Below are 22,491 nucleotides of genomic sequence, written 5' to 3' on the forward strand. Positions count from 1 at the left end.
CAGATGGCAGTGCGACCTCATCTAGCCACCGTTCAAATGGGTTTCCGCCGCAAGCAGCACGCGAATGTAGAGTGCATGGGCTTTGCCTGACTGGTTGTAGCAACTGCTGTTCGAGGCGGCTCTGATTTTTCACAAGTGGTATGCTATTCCTCCTTCATGCCACAGTCGGCTTTAATCAGTTTTTCAGAGACAAATGCATTACAATCAGAATGTACAACATTTGCTGCCTTCGTCCTTAACCCCTTAACGGCTGAATTTATATAGCTGTATATAAAAAGTTTTCTGTGTGTTTTTGCCTTTAAATAGATGGTAAATAATGTTGAGATTATTAATTTCACTTTTGCACAAAAAATAAGTCGTAATTTTGGTATTTTGGTAATAATTTATGTTATAATGTCATAATAATAATACTGGTATGTTGCAAATATGCGACAACAGGCATACTGGTCAATTTGGTATGTTGCATATTTGAGTCAAATATTGTAGCATATATGCGACAATAGGCGTTAAGGGGTTAAATAAGTGCCACCTGTTTTGGCACCTGTTTTTTCACAGAAAGAAAAAAATGCAGATACTGCTGCTTTTTTTTTTTTTTTGCCCGGCCTAATATACATTTTCTGCACTTTCTGTAATTTAATGACAAATCTGATGCATTTTTCTTCAAGCTTTGATTTAGAGCAGAATGTATAGTGTTCCCAATGCATTTGTGTGTATGGAAATAAAAGTTATTTTAAGGAATTTGAGCTTTACTCACTTTACTCACAACACACTGCTACTATTTTGAACGTGTGTGTGTGTGTGTGTGTGTGTGTATATATATATATATATATATATATATATATATATATATATATATATATATATATTTATATATAAACAAAAAAAAAACATCCAGAAAGAAAAATATTCATGGTAAATGGACTATTGTGCTCTAGTTAGAGCTAGAGCACAATAGGTGCTAATTAGAGCTATTGTTTAGTCACTAGCCTATAGCAGTCGGCCTCTCGGTAGGAGGGGTCTGGTTAGGTTAAAAACTCCAGCTTTTGTTGGCTTCTGGTTTATTCTTCTCTACAAGAGTCAAGACAGAAGTCAGACTACCAGAGCAAGAATTTTAGCTGAGGAAGCTTCTGTGATTTGAAGCGAAACGTCCTCACATCAAGCAACCCAGTCCAGTCGAAGATTCAAGCTTCTCTACTATTGAGGCCCAATGGTACCCATGGTTGTCCTGGGATTCTGCAGTGAGAAATGGCTGAGAATCTACAACTCCACTTGCACTCTCCCGGATGGGACTCCACTCTGTCACAGGTTGCTTCCTCAGCTAAAGCCAATGCCCATTTACAGCTGGGTAAGCTGGGACAGTGAGGATGAAGTGTCTTGACCACGGACAAAAACAGGTAGTGTGCCCGAGAACTGAATGTAGGTCTACATAATGGGAGCCGCCTGGAACGTAATCATTATAAAGGAATATTTATTTATAAAACAAACAAGAAGAAATGAAGAATACACTACAGAGATTCAATATGGGCTTCACTCTTATTCTCGTTTAAAAAAAAAAAAAAGACTCAACCAGTCGAGCTGGTTTAGAGTAGGCCCTAAGGCCTCGCAAGGGAGAGCGAGTGAAGCAGTTAGAGAGGAGGTTCAGCCTACAGGATAATTTTCCTTTCTTTTCCTGAATGTGTTCACTTTAAGGACAGAATCTGTTTCAACGAAACTCTGCTTTATTCAGGGAGCTGATGCATCATTTATTGCTGCTTTAGGTAACTAGCAATCATGCTGAGATCACTACGTAACCATCAGCAGGAGTCCTCGACAATGCAGCCACTATATCTGTTCTTGTGCAAATATGAACAACACGATCAGATGAGACCTTTCCCCTCAACGAAGGCCAGCAATCTTCAGGAAAGGTCCATTGAAAGACACCTGAGGGAAGGGTCAATTTCAGTTAGACCCGCATGACAAATTTGCCATGACGTAACAGAGGCAATATCAGGAGGCTTTATTTTGCTTACATACAAAATACATGGTGCGTACTGGAAATTCAGCTGCCGAAAAGAAATCTACAGCGTCAAAAAGGCCATTTTTAACATGGGTGGTGCCGTGCTGGAGAAAAAAAACAAACAAAAGAAACAAAAATAAAGTCCAGCAAATAAGTTACTAACTTGTCTGAATAGATCCAAATCAGTCAGTTTTTTTTTTTTTTTTTTTTAATTTTCAGACAGCAAACTATTCCTGCAGTAGGATTATCAGAACTTCACTCTCAGCAGGTGCAAGACTTCACTGAGCTTCAATACATGCAGAAACTTCATTGTTTATCCAAAGATATTTTATGTAACACCTAAATAAAGCCTTGTCGTGATTGGCTGACTGCATGTCACATGGTACTGATTATTTGTTTCAACGTATAGAAAAACAGTCCATTGCATGATCTACATCATTTTTATGTGCAGTTTGGTTCCATTTATTGTTCATTTTGGTTCCATATATTTCACTCCATTGAAACACTGCTACCATTTCAAAAAACACACCCATAATATGAGGAAGTTAAATCCAATACACCATAGGCTAGTTAGAAACTTATGCAGTGTTCTTGAGGACATCTGTAGCCACCATAGAAGCATTTTCAGACCAAAAAAATACATTTTGGACTAGATCCTCTGGTGATTTTTTTGTTGGATTGATGAAAGCAGATGCAAGTAGTTTTTCACCCACTTTTAAATTTAAAGCCATACAGCCTTTCAAATTTTCACAAAACTGACAAAATTTAGTTTCTACCAAAATCCAAGCATTATAATGTAGGTTTATTTTTATAACATGTTGCAAAATTACAGTTCATTTTAATGAAGAGGAGATATTGACCTGGGGAGAATTCCATAGAAAATATGTTCTTTTCCTTCTTACACCGTCATGAAGATGGCCTGTAGGAGGAAGTGCATGCACTAATGTGTAAGGTTTTTAGATAATGTGAGCCCCCGTGTGATCAATGACGTCGCTACCAAATGTAGGTCATGGCATCTGATTGCTTGAATTTCTCCCCTCCAGGGATACGATACATATAGCGATACATGACAATACAATGCGATACAATTCAGCCCTGCTCCCGATTCAATGCAATTTAATATGTATTTGATAGCGATTCAATTCCAATACGATGCGACACGATTAATGATAGATGTCATCATTTTTGTTGTGGTAGAAATGTACTTTCTAGCTTCCATCCATGGTGCATTCAATTTGCATCAGAAAAAAACTGATGCAAGCAGGCAGCGAGCGATGCAACACGATTCAATCAGTCAAATGAATCAATGCACACTGAATGAATCGATGCACTCGCATCACGCACGTTTGTATCTAGATACCAATCTGTATCGAATAATCTCCACAAGACATGGGCCAATAACCAGTTTCATGGTATACCGCGGTATGAAAAAGCCACACTATCAAAACCACTAAAATTTCCCGTTATACCGTCCCTACGGTATGAGTGGGTTATGAGAATTCTTGACAGGCAGAGCGGAGGCGGCCGCTGCCGTCCTTCCTTCTGGCGTGCACCTCTGTCTCTGTTTACAAACAGGCAGCTAACGTTAGCTAGCTCTGCATCATGGCTGAAGGAGATGAAGCCTGCACTGAACTTTTTCCTCCGTCTAAAAGGACCAAGTTGGCTTTTTTGTTTTATTTTCCGCAGAATAACCCTTCAAACCAAAAACGGTGGCAACAAAACATCGTAGCTATGGCCTGTGTCGGACTCGGAGTGATTCAAGATACCAAGTGGTGGACTCGAGTCGTGCTTGTGGTCGACCAAATTTCTTCCACAAACATGTCAAGGAGGACAAATATATCTATTCCAAGCACTTTGCTGGTGAAGCTGGACCAAGTATTGAGCATCCGGCGTTCTGGACCTTATTCCAGCCACGTTTCTCCCTAAGCTAGTAAGTCATGTTTCCCACAGGGCAGATGCTACATGTCTAAAAGAGAGATGATCATTTTGGTATTTTCTCTAAATTTATCAGTGGTATAGTGCTCATAGCAGTAGACATCGCGTCAATTAGTGCGCCTGAATCCCGCGCGCGTCATATGCAAACAGCCATAATGTTGTTAAAGCACATTTTAAAGACATACATAATAGTGTGAAACTGCAGTATTTTTGTCCACGGTTATCATACCGTCCAAATCTCATACCGGCCGATGCCTAATCTCCACATGCTTAGTAAGCACAAAACAGAACATCATAAGAACAATGAATGTACTGTTTACATGTAAGACAATCATGTTACTGCCTATGATTCTGAATGAAAGAATGAATGAATTTATTCAGCACACAGACTCAACAATAATAAAAAAAAAAACTTATAAATTAGACCGAAAGGGCAGAAGCAAAGTTTATAAACACCCACCCCTTCTATATACATACATACACATATACTTCCAACAGCAAATACCAGCAAAGGTAACAAAAATGTATAAACCTAGTTCATCAGATTATAAGAAGTAATTATATTATTCTTATAGAGCCTTTTAAAGCTGACTAAGGTACCAGATAATTTGATGTTATCGGGACAATTATTCCAAATGTTAACAAATTTAACAGAAATGCAGTAGTTCGAATCTTTGACTTCTCAAATATGAACGTTCCTCTCAAATTGCAACTGAACTCTCTCATTTTAAACACATCCTGGACATGTTGAGGAAAAAGTTTGTTTTTTACTTTATACGTGATTTGAATTGTGGTGTACCAACCAAGTCCCAGAATTTTTAAATATGTAAACAGACAAATTTGTTGGTTCACGGTAGAGTTTGTTACTAATAATTTTTATGGCTTTCTTTTGTAGTAAAAATATCGGTTTTGTATTAGTTTTGTATGTGTTTCCCCAACCTTCAATGCAATAGTTCATATATGGAAGAAGTAATGAATGATATAAAATAGTTAATGAATGTTGTGAGAGGAAGTCTTTTGCTTTATACAGGATTGCAATTTTAGACATTCATTCATTCATGTTCTACAGCTTAGTCCAATTAAGGATCGTGGGTGGCTGGAGCCTATCCCAGCAGTCATAGGCGGGGTACATCCAGGATAGGACGCCAGTCTGTCGCAGGGCCACAAATAGACAAACAAACACAGACACACCCACACACACCCACACACCTATGGACAATTTTTAAAGATTCCAATCCACCTAACCCGCATGTCTTTGGATGTGGGAGGAAACCGGAGCACCCGGAGGAAATCCACGCAAACACAGGGAGAACATGCAAACTCCACACAGAAAGGCCACGGGAATTGAACCCACGACCTTCTCGCTGTGAGGCAACAGTGCTAACCACTAATCCACCATGCTGCCCGCAATTTTAGACATTTTAGATTTAACATTAATATGGGTTTTCCAGCTTAATTTGTCATCAATAAAAAAACAAGAAATTAGGTTTCAGTTACCAATTCAAATTCAGTATCATGTAATAATAAATTTCTGTTTAAATTCCTGGACTTATTTCCAAATACACTTAGTTTTACCAAAATGGAGCAACAATTTGTTTGAATCAAACATTGTTTAAATTCTCCATCATGTCCAAAAGCTGTCCCAAATGATCCCCACTACAAAAAGTTGTATCATCAGCAAACAAAATACAAGTCAGGAACTCAGAAACCAAGCATGTATCATTAATACATAAAAGAAACAACAATGGACCAAGGACTGAACCCTGGGGCACCCCACATGTGATCTTCAAAATTTCAGAATTTTTCCCACATAAATGAACATACTGATACCTATTGTATAAATAACTCACTACCCACTCATATGCCAATCGCCTGGTACCATATTTCTGCAATTTGTCCAGCAATAAGGCATGATCTGTGGTGTCAAATGCTTTCTGTAAATCAAAATGTCACTCTATTAAAAAACACACACACACACACACACACACACACACACACACACAAAACATAACCGCACTTTTTAATATTTAATTCCTGTTATAAAGAGCGGACAATTAGAATGATCCTCCTCCTGGACATAAACGTGGAAGTACTGAACTCACATGGATGACTTTTTCTTCCTTTTATTCTTTACATGAATGACCTGATGCGCTCATATCATGATCACATGAACCGGCACCACGGGACCATCTCTTCAGCACACACTGAAGCGCTGCTGATCGCCTTGGAAAGGTGATATGTGTTTTTAATTATTACAACATGAGGAGAGCCCACCGATGCTGGTGCCTCATGGTGACATCTCATTAGATGATATTATGCATGGCACAGTATGTGTTTTCCAGCTGTGTGTAGTGATGACGTGGTGGTCATCACTGTGCGTGCTGAGACATGGTTTGGGCGATCTAGTGTGTCTTTTTTTCCCCCCCATGCCATCATCGGTTGCAGACAACGTGCAGCACTGTGCCTTGCACATGGGTGATCGGGGCACATGTGACAATACGTGTCGCCAGGTTAGTGCTGTGTTGATGCGGTGGTCAGCTGCGATGTGGAGCAGCACCAGCTGCAGGACTGCAACTGGCCGTGGGTTTTGGTCAGGCTCCTCCCTGTGTGACTTTGAATGTCATCCAAAGCATGACGTGATCACATATCAATCATGGTCCCTTGACAAACGCATAACTGTAGTGCGTGTGTGCCCATGTCAATCAATACATGATTGGCACGTGACATGCCCACCTTCCCATTGCAGCAATGCACTCACATATGGTCTCACAGCTCTTGGCTGTGGTGTAATTGAGCTGGCCATGTTGATTTTTCCTGTGAGGCTGTCAGTCAGGCTGGGACATGACAGATGGACTGTGCACATTGTGATCGTGTGTCACGTGACATGCCTGGTGCTGTGACACGCAGGTGGGCTGGGTTTTCTTACTTGCATTTCTGTTGTGGTTTTGTGGGTTTGCGATATGCCATAGTGTTCCCCAACTATCAGCTGTACCATTATGGAGATGACAGCTATCCAGCTGTGCACACTTTGTTGATGGCGATTACACTGCGATCACATTGCACTATAAGCTTGTGGTGTGTGTGTGTGTGGGGGGGTGGGGGGGGGGGGGGTGGATGACACACTCGCATGCCATCTGTGTTGCAGGGGGAGGCACATGCACATTCACATGCCATTTGTGGTGCACCACACACACACACACACACACACACACAATTGTGTTGCTCGGGAAAACACTTGTGGGGCACTTAGGAAATGTGGGGCCATTCGCACATCCATCTCAAAAGTGGCCGCCTGCTCTCTATTTTGTGCTGACAGCACGAATGGCCCCGCTTTGTCTAACTTACCCAGCGAGTGGTGTTGGATGTTCGTGGGTGTCACCTGGACTCGAACCAACTCTGGCCGAGAGTAGGTCAAATGGCCATTCATCCAGCATTCGACGACATTCGGCCTCTGGTGTGACGGCTGCCTCAACTGTGCCATTTGGCCACAGTTCGACATGGCTGATGATTCTGTACCGCTCCTCAGCCGCGGCACAATATGTCTGACATGCAGTGCAAATGCTGAGAACATGATCAGCTGACAATGCAACCTTATCTTGCCCGCCTTTCGAATGGGTTACTGGCATGCGAATGTAGAGTGCATGTGCTGTGCGCGAATAGTTGTGACGACAGCTCTACGAGGCGTTTAAGGTGGCTCCAATTTTTCATGAGTGGCATGCGATTCCTCCTTTGTGCACCAGTCAGCTTTAATCGTGTTATGTGTGAAGGGGCCTTTAAGACTGCCTTATTTAAATGCTAAAAAATTATAGTGGTACCAAAGAAAATTCATTTTATGACTTAAATCTAAAAAGAAAAAACCCTGAGGTCATACAGCTTTAAATATCAAATAAGGATGTTTTTAGATGTAATATAAAACAAATAATGAATGTTTCCCCATTTGTGTAAATGATAATAGATGATAAGATAAACTGGAAGACTCATATAAAACATATACAAAGTAAACTGTCAAGAAGCATTTCAGTTCTAAACAAAGCGAAACATATTCTGGACCACAACTCACTCCGCATTCTTTACTGCTCACTGGTTTTACCATATTTACAGTACTGTGCAGAGGTATGGGGTAATACTTATAAAGGTACAACACAATCACTATCAGTAATGCAGAAAAGAGCTATAAGAATTATTCATAATACTGGCTATAGAGATCATACAAATCCACTATTTTTACAATCCAAATTCTTAAAATTCACAGACTTGGTTCATTTTCAAACAGTACAAATCGTGTATAAAGCAATAAACAATTTACTTCCAGCAAATATTAAAAATATGTTTAACAGATCAGGGGATTGCAGTCTGAGGGGGAAATTTAATTTAAAGCATCAGTGGGCATGAACAACATTAAAAGGTTTCTGTATTTCTGTCTGTGGGGTGAGGATGTGGAACAGATTGGGAGTGGGGCTCAAGCAATGTCCAAGCATGAACCAGTTCAAACAGCGGTACAAAAATATGTTTTTTTCTAGGTATAGGGAGGAGGAAGGATAATGAGGGTTAGGGTGTTTTTTTTTTTTTTTTTTGCTTCGGCTCGTAAATATATAGTATTTTGTATGTAAGTAGATATGTGTAGGTGTATATTTATGTTTGTGTATATATATGTGTATATGTATATATGTGTGTATGTATGTTATATATATATATATTGATATCGGTTTAGGTGTGTAGGAATCTATGTGTATATGTGGCAAAGGGTATTACTGGTTGTGGGGAAGAAGGGGTAGAGATAAATAAGCTGATGCTTCACCCTACCCCTTTTCGGACATGTTGGGTACACAGTAGGAACTTTTTTGTTGTTGTCTTTACTGATCTATCTTGTAATTGTTGTTATATCAAATGTTCGAAATAAACAGTTTTCATTCATTCATTAATTTTCATTCATTCATAAATCCTCATTGAATGGAACATTCCATCTTTCAACAAATGAAAATATACTTACCACTGCACTCAAACATTCATCATTTGAATACTAACCACTTCACCACATCTCTTCCTTCGTCTTCTTTTAAAATGACAACAAAAAAAGAACAAAAACAAAAGTGTGCTGGTAAAGTTTAAGCACATTTGTTAATGTTAGATAAACTATGAATAGAGCCGTTTGCTTTACCAGTTGTGAAAGAAAAGACCTGTATGCTCAGATTACGCACAGTGTAAATAGCAAAATGAAATTCGCCTCAATAACCTGAAACTTAAAAACTGTAATGCCTTCTTCCTGTTTGGAAAATTTAAAAGTGACATTTAAATTCATCTTCACATAGAGTAGGAGCATCACAAGTCTAAGTGCTTACTACTGGGCTTTAGTGAATATTTATAATTAGGGAATAACCCTGTTGTGTTATACAGTCGCAAATTGAGCTTTACCGGCGACGCGTTGGATATTTGCGACCGTATAACAGCAGGAACATCCGCAAATCATCAGACACAAGGGGGTTATTCCCATTCTAATCCAATTCCATCGTTTGCACTGTTTATTTTTCTGTAGGTAATTCGGTCGAGCCAGCGTTGCTCCAACAGCGGTCACGGCGCGGAGTAACCCATCAAATGGGAAAATCCATGAACTCCATCAAATGTGAAATGGTAATTCTGTATCAGAATCCACATCAATACTCTCATAAGGTATCTTAAATTCACTTATTTCGGCGGTGGCACACGACTTTCTCTCACTCTCAGCTAACAGTGCCACTATGACATCTGCGTAGCAGCGCGCGCAGCTGGTGTTCTGTTGAACTGTGTGTCTCATCACATAAATCAACAGTTCCGCATCCCAACAATATTGCACATGCGTGCACATGCGCAGTTGCACAGACGGCTGGCCTATCGACAGGAATGACATCTCGTCAGAACACCGGTCAGGACACGGAGTAACACATCCAAATGTGAAACGGTCAAATATTTTGCCACCGTTACCTCGAAATTATATGGTCTGAAATGTCATACGATTAACCAACCAGATTTGTGGAAAAAATGTAATTGGATTAGAATTCCAGTTAATCAGAGTTTAAACATTAAAATATACATTTCGGTTTGTATGGCTTAATCATTGGGGTAAATGTAATGCAACAGAATCCTAAGCAAAGCAAACTTTTTCTTTAATGGTAAGATAAAATGTGGCCAGATTTTGCTGTTACTGTAATTCTATTAATGTTGAGCTACCATTACATTAAACAGAAAAAAACCTATAACATTTAATGCACAATTTTACGTGAATTTTCCTATACATATTTGCTATTATTGAAAACCTTGTGATGGCTATACTTTAACAGGAATAAGCATGGGTTTACAGCATTAGTTCACATAAAATGAATTTGTCATGACATAACCAATGCAGGATAAGTGAGATGAATATGGTTTAAAAATATCTGCAGTTTATCTAATTGAGCACCAATCTAAATGATTGAAAAGGCATGTGTTGCACATAGCAACAGTTTGTTTGTTTGTTTTTAAATATCTTCCTTACAGCTAAAAGGGAAGTTGGTGATTCTCCATGATTTCATGGAGAGGGTTATTTAATCAGTGTCCTATTTTAGCTGGAGAACACCACCTTTGTTTTAGTGGTACTGTTATAATTCTTGATGGCCATAAATAAGGGTTTTGTTGTTGTTTTGTAATTTATTTATTTTTTAATCCATGGACTTGGTGATTCTAGGCATTGCACCTTTTCAATCTCACCTTGTTCCACCCACACCTCACCAGCTCAGTCAGGTTCAATCAATCAAAGTTGGCAAGCATGAGGCTCAATTAAATCAAGTTTTCAAAAACAAGAAGAAATGGAAAATGGTTCTGGGGTGAAAGAAAAGGTCTAAATAAGGTCAAAGCCCACAATTTTTTAATTTAACCTTTATTTAACCAGGTTAGTCCCAATGACATCGAGACCTGTTTTGCAAAGGAGACCTGGACAATTCTAAAGCTTCCAATTCACCTAACCTGCATGTATTTTAAATGTGGGAGGAAACCGGAGTACCCGGAGGAAACCCACGCAAACATGGGGAGACCATGCAAACTCCACAGGTGGGAATACAACCCATAACCTTCATGCTGTGAGGCAACAGTGCTAACCACTAATCCACCAAGCTGCCCAAATGTCAAAAAGGAATACATCCATTCAAAGCGTCATACCGGATACAACTTTATTTTTCTTGCTTTAACATTTAAAACATTTATAGTGTGTATAAAACCCTTGATAATTGAACTGCTCAAAGAGCTTTACAGTGATGCATCATATTCACCCATTCACACACACTAGGGCTGTCATAATGGTAGAACTTCAAACTCGATATGGATAATCAGGAAAACACTCCATACCATTTTCAATAATAAAAATAAAGATTAGAACAATGCCAACAATAGCATCACTGACAACACAATTTTAAAGTTCTCTGATGTTGCGCAAAACATTAACACATTAAAACATTACTACATTAACATAACTGGAAGATGAAGATATATACACACACACACACACACACACACACACACACACACACTTCGTAGTGTATTTTGTATAGGTTGTGCAAAAAAAAAAAACTATATAAAAACAACAACAAAAAATACACTATTTTAGGTTGACTGAATTCTTCCTTGTAAAGTCAAGAGCTCAAATATCTTACTGCATGCATCTGTATTGCTGAGGAGGGGCTGTGTGCCTGCCTGTCTGCAACAGTGCTAAAGCTGTGTGTCAACTGGAGGAGGCAAAGACAGCACTGTTGGCATTCAGTATCTAATCCCACAACCCTAACACACACACACAGTAAAAAAGTCATACAAAGTGTTCAACTGCAATCTTTAACCTTATGAGCAACATAACCATTTGAATTAAAAGTGAGTATCCTGTTCAGTGACAAGCTCCATGTTGTATGAAGATGAGAAATAACTAAGTACAAATGGCACAGGGCTTCAATATTTTCAATAAGACAGATTCTATGGGTGTTGGCCAATTAAGCTCTGGGAACGTGTGCTGATGTCTTGCGTCTCCATATCTATATTGTGGAAGAGCCATGGCAACCATCCAGGCAGACAACCAGTCCATTTCCACCTGTAGCCATCTATCTGCTGTGGCCAGGTGAAACGTGGACGTCCCTTGGTGTCAACACTGAGACATGCTGGATTATGCCCAACATGGCCAAAATGTTGTGACTGTAGTGCCCAAAAAATGTAAGTGATATCCGTCATGTGAGTCTTCCTAAGTAAGAGTTCATTTGACACAGTCATTCCAGGGGTACCCATTGAGCCTCCAAACAGACCTGCAGGGCAGCATCCAGGCCCAACCCTATAGGTTTAGGTCAGGGGTCACCAGCTTTGCATGCTTTCCATATGCTGCAAGTACAGCGCATTAGTCATGTCTCGTGTTTCCAAGCTCTTAACTGGCTGAGCACACCTGTGTTAATTAGCAGTGGGTAGAGCAGGGACATTTGAAAAACATGCAGAACAGGTAAGCTCCAAGAACAGGACTGCTGACGCCTGGTTTAGGCCACTGCAAAGGAAAATAATGTCAATATAACCTGTGTAACTGCTCGATGAAATGACCGGTAAAAATCAGTTTTACACATCCAAACTACTCAAGACATCAACAAATTGGTAAATAAATAAATAGCTGGCCGAACAGGGGCCACGGGGCCAGGCATTAATTTAGAGTGAATCCCTCAGAGTGTCTGGATGACAGGTCCCACTACACACATTTAGGGTTATTACAGACAATCAGCATTAGCATGAGGCATAGATTTCACAGGTGAGACACACATTAACACTGACAACGTCCCAAGTGGGAGCACAACTGCTAATTACTGAGTCAACCAACAAACACAGCAGGTAAAAGGCTACAGCTTCAGGTGACCAACAGGACATCTAACCAGAGATCAAGACTATTTACACTGCATTTAATAGAACATTACAAAAATGTACAAAAATCTAAAAAGTGATTGTTGTGACTGTTATGATGTGAATATGATTGATATGATTGATATGACTTGACTGCAATAAAGAATGTGCAAATGTCAAGCAATGATTTTTATCAGCCACATGGGGTGTGCAGCCAGTACATTCTGAGTGCCGGTCCCAAGCCCGGATAAATGAGGAGGGTTGCGTCAGGAAGGGCATCCGGCGTAAAACAAGCCAACCCAACTATGCAGACTCAGAATCGAATTCCCATACCGGATCGGTCGCGGCCCGGGTTAACAACGTCCGCCACTGGTGCTATTGCCCAACAGGGTGCCGGTGGAAATTGGGCTACTACTGGGCGAAGACAACGAAGAAGAGGAGGAAAACGTTGCCACGAACAGCGGGAGAAGAAGAAAACTAGAAGGGTGGAAATGAGAGTGGGGACTTTGAATGTTGGTAGTATGACTGGTAAAGGGAGAGAGCTGGCTGATATGATGGAGAGGAGAAAGGTAGACATATTGTGTGTGCAAGAGACCAGGTGGAAGGGAAGTAAGAGCAGAAGCATCGGCGGTGGGTACAAGTTGTTGTACCATGGTGAGGACAGGAAGAGAAATGGTGTTGGGGTCATTTTAAAGGAAGAGTATGTTAAAAGTGTGTTGGAGGTTAAGCGAGTGTCTGACAGGGTGATGAGTGTGAAGTTAGAAATTGAAGGGGTGATGATGAATATCATCAGTGCATATGGTAGGTTGTGAGATGAAGGAGAAAGAAGATTTCTGGAGTGTGTTAGATGAGGTGGTGGAGAGTGTGCCCAAGCATGAAAGAGTGGTGATAGGAGCAGACTTCAATGGGCATGTTGGTGAAGGGAACAGAGGTGATGAGGAAGTAATGGGTAGATATGGTATCAAGGATAGGAATGGGGAAGGACAGATGGTAGTTGATTTTACAAAAAGGATGGAAATGGCTGTGGTGAATACCTACTTTAAGAAAAGGGAGGAGCACAGGGTAACATATAAGAGTGGAGGAAGGTGCACACAGGTGGACTACATTCTTTATAAGAGATGCAAGCTAAAAGAAATCACAGATTGTAAGGTGGTAGCAGGAGAGAGTGTCACTAGACAGCATAGGATGGTTGTTTGTAGGATGACTTCAGAGGTAAAGAAGAAGAAGGGAGTGAGAGCTCAACAAAGGATCAGATGGTGGAAGCTGAAGGAGGAAGACTGTTGTGTGAAATTTAGCGAGCAAGTGAGAGAAGCACTAGTTGGAGGGGAAGCAATTTTGGACAACTGGAAAAGTACTGCAGATGTGGTGAGGGAGACAGCTAGGGCAGTACTGGGTATGACATCTGGACAGTGGAAGGAAGACAAGGAGACTTGGTGGTGGAATGAAGAGATCCAGGAAAGCATAAGGAGAAAGAGGTTGGCAAAAAAGTTTTGGGATAGTCGGCGAGATGAAGAAAGTAGACAGGAGTACAAGGAGATGCGGCGTAAGGCGGGAAGAGAAGTGGCAAAAGCAAAGGAAAAGGCATATTGCGAGCTGTACAAGAAGTTGAATAGTAATGAAGGAGAAAAGGACTTGTACCGATTGGCCAGACAAAGGGACAGAGCTGGAAAAGATGTGCAGCAGGTTAGGGTGGTAAAAGATGCACATGGTAATGTGCTGACAAGTGAGGAGTGTGTGCTGAGAAGGTGGAGGGAATATTTTGAAGAGTTGATGAATAAAGAAAATGAGCGAGAGAAAAGGCTGGATGATGTGGTGAGAGCAAATCAGGAAGTAAAAGAGATTAGCAAGGAAGAAGTGAGGGCTGCTATGAAGAGGATGAAGAGTGGAAAGGCAGTTGGTCCAGATGACATTCCAATGGAGGCATGGACATGTCTAGGAGAGATGGCAGTAGAGTTTCTAACCAGATTGTTTAATAAAATCTTGGAAAGTGAGAGGATGCCTGAGGAGTGGAGACGAAGTGTGCTGGTTCCTATTTTCAAGAACAAGTGTGATGTGCAAAGCTGCAGTAACTACAGAGGCATAAAGCTGATCAGCCACAGCATGAAGTTATGGGAAAGAGTAGTAGAAGCTAGGCTTAGAAAACAGGTGAAGATCTGTGAGCAGCAATATGGTTTCATGCCAAGAAAGAGCACTACAGATGCAATGTTTGCTCTGAGAATACTGTTGGAAAAGTACAGAGAAGGACAGAAAGAGTTACATTGTGTGTTTGTGGACTTAGAAAAAGCTTATGATAGGGTGCCAAGAGAAGAGTTGTGGCATTGTATGAGGAAGTCTGGAGTGGCAGAGAAGTATGTTAGGGTAGTGCAGGACATGTACAAGAATAGTGTGACAGCGGTGAGATGCGCAGTCGGAATGACAGACTCATTCAAGGTGGAGGTGGGATTACACCAAGGATCAGCTCTGAGTCCTTTCTTGTTTGCAGTGGTGATGGACAGGTTGACGGATGAGATCAGACAGGAGTCCCCATGGACTATGATGTTTGCACATGACATTGTGATCTGTAGTGAGAGTAGAGAGCAAGTTGAGTCTAGTCTGGAGAAGTGGAGATATGCTTTGGAGAGAAGGGGAAGGAAAGTCAGTAGAAGCAAGACTGAGTACATGTGTGTGAATGAGAGGGAGCCCAGTGGAATAGTGCAGTTACAAGGAGTAGAAGTGGTGAAAGTAGATGAGTTTAAATATTTGGGGTCAACTGTTCAAAGTAATGGAGAGTGCGGTAGAGAGGTGAAGAAGAGAGTGCAGGCAGGGTGGAGTGGGTGGAAAAAGGTGGCAGGAGTGATTTGTGACCGAAGAATATCAGCAAGAGTGAAGGGGAAAGTTTACAAAACAGTAGTGAGACCAGCTATGTTGTATGGTTTAGAGACAGTGGCACTAACAAAAAGACAGGAGGCAGAGCTGGAGGTGGCAGAGCTGAAGATGTTGAGATTCTCTTTGGGAGTGACAAGAATGGACAAGATTAGGAATGAACATATCAGAGGGACAGCTCAGGTGGGACGGTTTGGAGACAAAGTCAGAGAGGCGAGATTGAGATGGTTTGGACATGTGCAGAGGAGGGACCCAGTGTATATAGGGAGAAGGATGCTGAGGATGGAGCCACCAGGCAGGAGGAGAAGAGGGAGAGAGGAGGTTCATGGATGTGCTGAGAGAGGACATGCAGGTGGTTGGTGTGACAGAGGAAGATACAGAGGACAGGGTGAGATGGAAACGATTGATCTGCTGTGGCGACCCCTAACGGGAACAGCCGAAAGACAAAAAAGAAGAAGTTAGAAGTGTCACCCCACGAGCGGCTACTTCAATTCTGAACAACTAAGCACAAATTTCATGTGCAGCTCAAACTATTGCAGACAGATGTAAGATATATAAGATATATGTGCAGTGACCTTTGCTTCAACAGCTGGGTATTTCAATGTGAATTCCTTCTACTATTAATATGCACCACTTTTATGGAGGCATATTTCATGTATAGCACGAGCACCTGCAACAGTAGAATTTGTAGCTCTAGAAAGAAGTAACACATTTGAAGTCAGAGATTATTTTCCCCCTCTCCCACAATCACAAGTTGCACCTTCTCAAATTGGCGCAGAAATAGTGAGCTACGCATCACAAATAAGCCTACTCAGTTTTGTTGCAATAAATATGCACTGTAAAAATTGTGACCAATGTTTCTCAAAAACATTGTGTGAACAAAGTTACACATAATATAACTGAATATATTTTAAGTATTAAAATTTTGATTAAAAAGTACTGAATGCAATAACTAAACCTAAACAAAAAAATTAAGTACGTTAATAAAAAAACAGTTGAAATGTGTTGGATTTAGTATTAGCACACCAAATGATGAGTTATATTGCCAAAAAATATTTAGTAAATCCTAGTCAGTTTCACAAAGAAAGCTGATTCATATTGATGAAGTATCTGAACAAAAATCTTTTAGATTTACTAAATATTTGGGGGACACTGGTTCATATTTACTGATAATCTAGGTGAAACTGACTTATATTTATTAATTATATGGGTAAAATTAATTTACATTTACTAATTAACTGGGTGAAATTGATTTACATTTACTACATGTCTGCATAAAAATGATTTGGATTAAGTAAATAAAATAAATTAAAAAAACTCATTCTAGCACAAAAGTAGGTAAGTCCCTTCGGCTGCTCTCTTGTTTGCACTCGGGGACACCACAGAAGATACAAGGTGAACCTACATGTTGATTCTGGCACAATTTTTATGCTGGATGCCCTTCCTGACACAATTCTACATTACATGGAGAAATGTGGCTTTGATGGGGTTTGAACCAGGACCATATGCATTGAAGCCAAGCGCACTAACCACTTGGCCACCACCACAGCCATACATATATTCTAGCACATTATTGCTTAATTCAGCACATTTACAATGTTGTAGTACGCAAACTGCAGTTTACTTAAGTTTGATCAGGATATCGGGTAAAGTAGACACAAAACAATTATGGGAACAAAGTAGAGCCAGACCGATATGGATTTTTTTGAGGCTGATGCCGATAACAATATTTGGATGAAAAAAATGCTGAAAATCGATAAATCGGCTGATTTGCCGATAGCCGATAAATCAGCCGATACTATTATTGCTATTCAAACGGGCCAACTAGTAAGATATCAGGGAGGGAGGTGCAAGATGAGGTTAAAATCTGCCTAAAGAAGGCTAGAGAGGCATACCGTAAAAAGCTGGAGAGGAAGCTGGGTGAAAACAACATGCGGGAAGTCTGGAATGGTATGAAAACAATAACAGGCTGCAGCAGCAAGGGCAATGTAGGCTGCACGGACCTCCAGCGAGCAGAGGAATTGAACATCTTTTTTAATCGTTTCAGTTCCCCCCCCCAACGACCTGTTCACCCCCACAGCCTTCTCCAGGCTCCTCTGACCAACATTCTCCTGCAGTACCTTCGTGCGCCTCTTTATCTCTGACACAACTGCTCTCTACTCCCACCTCAAGTCCTCCCTCAATCACGGCAGGACAGGTGACTAGGGAGCTGCGACGTCTGCATTCGAGGAAGGCCGCGGGTCCGGACCAGGTCTGTCCAAGGCTCCTAAAGACGTGTGCAGCAGAGCTGGTTTACCCACTACAGCAGGTCTTCAACCTGAGTCTGCGGCTGGAGAGTGTCCCCTCATTGTGGAAAACATCCTGCATTATTCCAGTTCTGAAGACGTCTCGCACTCGGGAGCTGAGTGACTACAGGCCGGTCGTGATCACGTCCCACATGATGAAAACACTGGAGTGACTGGTTCTGCAGCTTGTGCAACCCCAAGTGCAGGCAATGAGGGACCCTCTCCAGTTCACCTACCAGGAGAGGGTGGGTGTTGAAGATGCTGTCCTCTACCTCCTGCACCACGCCCTGACATACCTGGATGTGGGGAGATGCATTGTAAGGATGCTTTTCTTTGACTTCTCCAGTGCTTTTAATACAATACATCACAGTCTTCTCCAGGAGAAACTTAACATCATGGCTGTGGACCCCCACCTCGTGCTCTGGATTTTGGATTATTTGACCAACCGGCCACAGTTTGTACATGTGGGGGATGTAGGTCCTCTACATTGATCTGCAGCACTGGAATGCCTCAGGGCACGGTGCTTTCACCCCTCCTCTTCACCCTCTACACTACGGACTTTCACTACAACTCCGATACATGTCACATGCAGAAGTTCTCAGATGACACCGCAATTGTGGCATGTATTGGGGGGGTGAAGAGGGAGAGTATAGGAGCGTGGTGAGGGACTTTGTGGGATGGTGCCAGCAAAACAAGCTCCTGCTCAACACCACCAAAACAAGGGAAGTGGTGCGTGATCTCAGGCGGGCGCCAGCCTCTCTGCAGCCCATCGTAATTGACGGATCCGAGGTGGAGGTGGTTTCCACCTACAGGTACCTTGGCCTGCAGCTGGATAACATGATGAGCTGGGCAGCTAATATGGATGCTGTCTATAAGAAGGGACAGAGTAGAATGTACTTTCTTAGGAGGCTGGCTTCATTAAGGGTCTGCTCCAAGTTATTGTACATGTTCTATCAGTCCATCGTGTCCAGTATTCTTTTCTGGGGCGGTGTGAGGAAGAAGGACATTCTGAGGCTGAATCGGCTCATTAAAAAAGCAGGCTCTGTGGTGGGACTGTGTCTGGACCCTGTGGAGAGGGTGCTGGAGTGGAGAACACTCTCCAAGATCAGGGCAGTCCTGTCCAATCAGAGCCACCCCCTGAACTCTGTGATATCCAAGCAGGGGAGCGCCTTCAGTTCCAGATTCCTCTGCCTCAGATGCTCTACTGACAGACTGAAGAACTCTTTTGTCCCTCGGCCCATCAGGCTGTATAATGTAGCCACATCAGCCAGGGGCAGCAGACGGGGGCTATAAATGCCTAAACATAGTGTCAGGTGCCTTGACTCCTGACACTTGTTGCACTTTATATACTGTTCTTGTACTATTTATTTATTAACTTGTCTCGGTGCTGTTTTTATTCATCAACTTATTTTTTTAACCTGTGTAACTTTTATATGTATGAATGAGAGCGACAGACGCCACACAATTTCCCTCTGAATTAATAAAGTATTTATCTATCTATCTATCTATATCAATCCTGAAAACGATCTTTGCCATATCACGTGAGGTAAATCTGCCCTACAATTGGATTTTGGAAAATCATGTGACGGAGAACCAATTCCGATTGGACACTCAGATTGCGCATGTCATCACACATCTTCTATGAGGAGTACCAAGACGGCCGATGGTGGATTGAAAGTCCGCGGAGTTAACTTTTCAGCAAAAAAAAAAAAAGTATGTTTCTATCTCATATCATTAAAAAGTTATTTACAATTTAGTAAAGCTTGGTCCCAGCCATCGTATATGACAGCGTCGGCCCCAGAGGGTTAATGGCAAATGGCAGTAATTCCCAGAACCCTTCCGGACGACCAGTGAATCTGAATGTTTCAACCTCTTAGCAGTAAACTAAAGTTTATCATGCTAGAAATAAGGTCTACACAATGTGGGCTTAATAAAAAGCGTGACCGAAGCAATGAAGCACATTTGACACATTGCTACATAAACTGAGTTAATCAAACTGAGTTGAACTGAAACGGGAGAAATGTGGGGTGAATGTAATTGCAAAGTTATTACAAACAACATCCTTATAAACTTACTTGTATGCGTTTGTCAGCCGATCAGTGCAGTGTGACGGCGAACTACGGGGGCCGGTGGTGAACACATTTAAGCAGGGGAGTAAGCAGCTCTCAGTTGAATGGAGTCAGAGCTCCATCTATTGGACAAACGGTGCAAGGACATTTTACATTGCCGACACAAACATTATTTTAGTAACTGTTCTGTTTATTATCAGCATTCTATCGGCAAAATTTCGGCCGATAGTGAGTACTCTGAAAAGGGCTTATATCGGCCGATAGTATCGGTCGGGCTTTAGAACAATGTGCCATTCAATATTATTAAATAGATTTAAAGTCCTGTGATACAAATTAAAACTTAAAATTAAACTATTTTAGGTAAAGATTTTTCAATTTCAATTTATTTTCATTTATATAGCGGCAAAACACAACAAAGTTGCCTCAAGGGACTTCACACAAGTAAGGTCTGCCTTAACATTTATACCAACAGTCTAAATGTGTTGAATTAAGCAACAATGTCTCTGTAGAAGAAGGAGGTGGGCACTGTTAAGAGATCAGAGAACCCGTGTACCAATCAAATAGTTAATTTGAGCAAGCAACCTGAACTCCTTTGATGGGTCAGGGTTTCTCTCATCCCTGAACAGTGCCTGGACCCCACTCTATAGCACAAAGTTTGAGGTCTATGTCACAACTTGGTGACAAAAATCAAATCATTAGCTTCCTGAAAATAACTCACAAACAGATCATTATTATGAAAAATATTCTCAGGAATTCAATTCTGCAATGTAAAATACAAAACCTCTTACCATTTAGCATCTACAAGTAGAAACGTTAAAACACTTTGAAACTTTATAATAATATATACAAACAAAACAAGAAGTAGCACTGCATGAATAACATTTAACATGCTTTCATCATTTGCAAAGGATCAAGGAGTTCACATTCACCACATATGGAGGTCAGTCAAGTGTCAGATCAGCCAAAGCTTAGCCCCCGTCACACATAGCAAGAATGTGCAGGAACCATGGCCGACACACAAATATTGCCATAATCCGACACAGTTAGGAGGATGTGTTCTGACACTACCGTGGATTACCGTGGATTTCTGGATTACCTCGTCCAGAACCACACAATGGCATCCAAAGCACATGTAGACAACAGGTAAATGACACAGACTGCTGTCAGATGGCCATAAAAGGCACTGCAGACTGCCCGATGTCAAAACGTGTGCACTCGTGTGGGGCTGCAATTATCACTCAGCCGTGTGTATGTATAACGCTTCATGAGCCACTAAACACGCATGCGGGGCGCACATGCGCACGCATCCCACTGGACAGCTTCACTAAAGGTTAGCTGGCATTGGGCCATGCTGTCCTATGCGTCACACAGAGCCCTTCCAGTGAACTTTAATTTATTTTTTGCTCACTTCAGCAGCACAACACAACTCTGGACACCGCGATGGTTGGATTATCACATGGGATGTATTTTTTTTATTTTGGGTGAGAGGATTTTAACCACAAGCTGCGCTCTGGCTCCACGTCCGCGGTGTGAAACACTCCTGGACCGTGGTTGGACGTGAGATTCATGTTTATTAATGCTGTCTGGCACAACAGTTCCATGTCATATCGCCTACAGAGTGGTCATATATTACAGCGCGAGATCCGTTCAGCTCCCAGCCTGATGTGTGTAATGATGCGTTACTGCGCCCCACGGAGAGGCACAACTGCCCGTGTTATGATGGAGACAATATTTGCTCATGGGAAGGAATGGACAAATATCTGTACTGTAAGGTCTATTGTGGATATAACAGCCTGTTTAGATTTGCGGCAGCATGAGCACAGTAGCGGTGCTTTCGGTTTGATAGCCGCTGTTCACATTCACTGTACATGATAACAATTCATAATTATTATCATGACGAAGTGTACCACATACATTTCAACAGTTCTTTTGCGCTCCTGGTGGGGGGGGAGGGGGGGGTTGACATTATTATACGTGGGACGTGCAGGTCATACCGGCAGGCTTTGCTGTGCCAGATCCTTCTCAAGGTTCCCTCATATGCGCTCAAATCTTTTCGGATCCTGTTTTACCACCATTGGAATATGTAAACTGCGGTCAAATTACACATGGACTGCCGTCGGATAGGTGTCACATCTCAATGGTGCACAGAGGGTTTTGAACATGTGCACCGCATTTGGGGCCGCTGACTGATTTTGACCAACTGTGTGGAGTTCCGCAGATGACTGTCAGAACATTTTGGAACTGAAATCTGACACTTTTCGGATGTGCGCTGTTTCGTCATTCTGACACCATTCTGTGTGATTCTGACTATGTGTGATGGGGGTATTACTGATACAAGATCTGCATTTTATGTGATCTGGACACTCTTGCTGCATCTACATTTTCAGGAAAAAGAAAAAATAAATCAAAATTTACAGTTTTTAACTTACTGTACCTTACAGGTCTTCTGAACCATACAACTAAGGCTGGCAGGTACATC

At 41.5% G+C, this 22,491-nt stretch overlaps 1 protein-coding gene across 2 annotated transcripts in view; it reads right to left on the reverse strand.

Moving 5' to 3' along the window:
- The window catches only part of LOC117506590 (guanine nucleotide-binding protein G(s) subunit alpha), a 120,890-nt gene that overhangs the window by 68,794 nt on the left and 29,605 nt on the right, over positions 1 to 22,491 (reverse strand). The window contains exon 1 of one of the 2 annotated variants that reach the window (XM_034166102.1): positions 7,747 to 7,753. The exons of the other annotated variant lie outside the window; for it this stretch is intronic. The gene's annotated coding sequence lies outside the window, so the exon portion shown is untranslated. Of the gene's footprint in view, positions 1 to 7,746; positions 7,754 to 22,491 lie in introns of those variants that run through there. 2 annotated transcript variants of the gene reach the window in all.

Source organism: Thalassophryne amazonica, chromosome 3, assembly GCF_902500255.1.
Source record: "Thalassophryne amazonica chromosome 3, fThaAma1.1, whole genome shotgun sequence".
NCBI classification, from domain to species: Eukaryota; Metazoa; Chordata; class Actinopteri; order Batrachoidiformes; family Batrachoididae; genus Thalassophryne; species Thalassophryne amazonica.